Here is a 3,014-nt window from a genome sequence, read left to right as displayed (position 1 = left end):
ATATCACATTTTCACTTGGCAGCCCAAGGGGGCCGGGGGTGGGAGGAGGGGGTTAACCCCCTACCCCCCCCCCCCCCCCCCCCCCCCCCCGCCGTAGATCTGCCCATGTTACCATATCATTCCACGACATTTTGGTCTTCCTCTTCTCCTCAAAAGGGACTTTTAGATTTGCGTGGACGTGGACGTGGACGTGTTACGTCCTTTTAAGGCACTGGCAATCACATGTGACGTCCTTTTAAGCACTGGCAGTGCCTTAAAAGGAGGTCACACGTTGCAGTCCACGTTCTCATCGTGCAAATCTAGAAGTCCCTAATATTGATTTACTAGTCGAGGTTCATTATTTGCTAACAACGAAAAACTTCTCCAGGCCATGACCATATGTTTCTGCCCTTGCCCGATCGCCTCCAGCTCCAGCAGACATGGCGCGGCAGCGTGCGCACGCACCGCTACTAACGGCGCAGTAGGCCTATAACCACTGCTGACGGCGGCACTGCACTGCGAGCTGAATCGGTAATATAGGCCTACTCATAAAACGAGAAATCTTGCACGCTAATCTTAGTTCCATTTCATTGGTTTAAGGTTTGAAAATTGAAACTCAATATTGTGTTAAAGTTATAACAGAAAAAGATTATCTTTATTTTATAATTCCACCGGGGCGATTTTTAATTTTGCAATCGCCCCCGTGAGCAACCTGACTGGGGCGATTTTGTAGCTCACGGGGGCGAATCGCCCACCGCCCCCGTGTATTTTGAGCGCTGAGTGCAACCCCCTCAGGGAACCGGGCAAGTTGAGCCACTATTATTCGACCCCTGTTGTAGGGCTAGTAACATGTCATATCAGTCAAACAAATATACGTTACATATTGATAGCCACAGGGAGAACAAACATATATATATTTTATTTTTCAGATGACATTCAGTACATACTACAGTGTAGGTTTATGAATGAATAATGAATAATGATTCATGAATTTATGAGCAAATCTTTAGAATGTAATTATTTTTTAATGATAAGCAAATATAGTTTTATCTTGTAAGGGCTACTTTAGGTGAGTGTAAACTAATGCACTTATATTATCTTTTATCACTAGCCAATGCAAACATCGTGTATACTATTTGCTGTATGAATATCTCAATGAATTTTGATATGGTCACGGACATACCCCAAAACGAACCTTATGGACATAGCGTATCTGAGATTTCTTGACAGGGGGCAGGGGGGGGGGGGTGTCCTCCTCCCATTGTGAGAGCTTTTTTTGCATTGGATGTTTGTAATCGTTCAGTTTGATGCATCGACCTGCATATGTTTGTTCTATGAAAATATAAGCTGTAGCCTATTCAATTCAATTTAAACATCGAATAGTAATTTACTAATCTTCGTAATTTTAAAGGTCGCTTTAATATTTGAGGGGAAACATCTGCTAATCTTCCGAGATATTCGGCTTGCCTTGAATAAGTATGTAAAAACCTTGATTAAAAACATATCACACCCTTGAAACAGGTTAAATATGTTACATTTTGAGGGGAAACATCTGCTAATCTTCCGAGATATTCGGCTTGCCTTGAATAAGTATGTAAAAACCTTGATTAAAAACATATCACACCCTTGAAACAGGTTAAATATGTTACATTTTCCGTGTAAATTGTACTTGTCACCAGTCAAACAGAATCGAAATTACAAACAAGTATAACAACCACTACCAATATCGTTAACGACAAACAACAACATACTCAACAATACAATGGATATCTCCAATACACTTCGTATATTATTATGTTAGAAGTTTTTGAGTTTTATTGTCATTTTTCCCCTTTTTTTCTGGGGCGGACGGGCAATGGAGCAGTCTACTCCCCCTCCTTTCGTATACGCTAGTGCTTTCGAGCTGGAATGGACGTATCGCTTTGTTTACCTGTCACGTGGACATACCAAACCGTTTGAGAGTGAGATTATTTTCCTCCTGATTTACGACGAGACAATATAAAGCAACAGATTTTAATATCACAAGCCTTGTATTTCTATTTGGTTGTTGTTTATCGGACCCTATAAAATTGAAGATCAGACTCGTGGTACAGTTCAAGTCAATGAAGTCATAGTCAGTTAAGTTGAATTTCCTTTCCTCAAGTTGAACGATAGAGAAAATGAAGGAAGAGAGAGAGAGAGAGAGAGGTGGAAGGGGGATGCATGAGGCGTGAAAATGCATTCCAAGAGTTTTCACTTATTAACACAGTTGAGTACATTATTTACTGAACGGTTTGAAAAGAATACTACATGTACAACCAAACTCTGACACACCATTCCATACACCTACACCCACACAAAATTCACTCTACACGCACATAGAACCTTCCACAATTTATATAATGCATCCTATACATCCCCACCCCCGCAATACAACAACAATAATACAAATAAATTTAGAAACAAAAAGAAACAAGCAAATAAACTAACAAACAAATAAATGTTTTAAACAAATATACAGCAAAGGAAAAACAAAGAGACAAGAAATTGATCGGATGCACGTATTATTAAGGTAAAAACTAGATAGGAATATTTTGTGGATGCTTTGGGTGCATACAAAATAATCATTATCATCATTGTCATAACATTGTCATAACACTGGGAACAAATAAGCTTTGCCCAAAGCCAGAATGATTGTTCATGGTAAAACTTTGGATTAGATGGGATGTGATGGCACTGATGGGTCATGATGTCACGATGATTTCACGGTCCTTGTATTGTTGTGCGAACGCGTGGTGAGACAGAATTTTTAAACAGGGGTTGAATAATAATTATCTGTCTGAATTAAGTACTGAGTATATGCCGGGCTATACAGTCTTCCTGGTTAGTTATTTATTTCTTTTCATGAGAGAGGTTGCCAAAAGTCTCCAAGAAACTAAATGTTGACATTTTGGATGGCAGCAATGGGGAACGTTAAAGGTACTATGTCCCTTTTGCAGCCAACCTCAAATTCTGTAGAACTTCTCAGGAATTATGAATATGTCATGTATGTCCTA

General features: G+C 39.6%; 1 long non-coding RNA gene across 1 annotated transcript; it reads left to right on the top strand.

Moving 5' to 3' along the window:
- Window positions 1-717: 717 nt before the first annotated feature.
- On the top strand, window positions 718-2,066 carry LOC115928106. Its single transcript, XR_004065879.1, has 2 exons — window positions 718-1,500; window positions 1,615-2,066. It is a non-coding gene; the product is annotated as an uncharacterized LOC115928106 (long non-coding RNA).
- Window positions 2,067-3,014: the final 948 nt, after the last annotated feature.

This window comes from Strongylocentrotus purpuratus, unplaced genomic scaffold, assembly GCF_000002235.5.
Source record: "Strongylocentrotus purpuratus isolate Spur 01 unplaced genomic scaffold, Spur_5.0 spur5_scaffold_21, whole genome shotgun sequence".
Classification (NCBI taxonomy): domain Eukaryota; kingdom Metazoa; phylum Echinodermata; class Echinoidea; order Camarodonta; family Strongylocentrotidae; genus Strongylocentrotus; species Strongylocentrotus purpuratus.
Note: the sequence above shows the minus strand (reverse complement) of the source record. Positions and strands in the feature narration are given on the sequence as shown.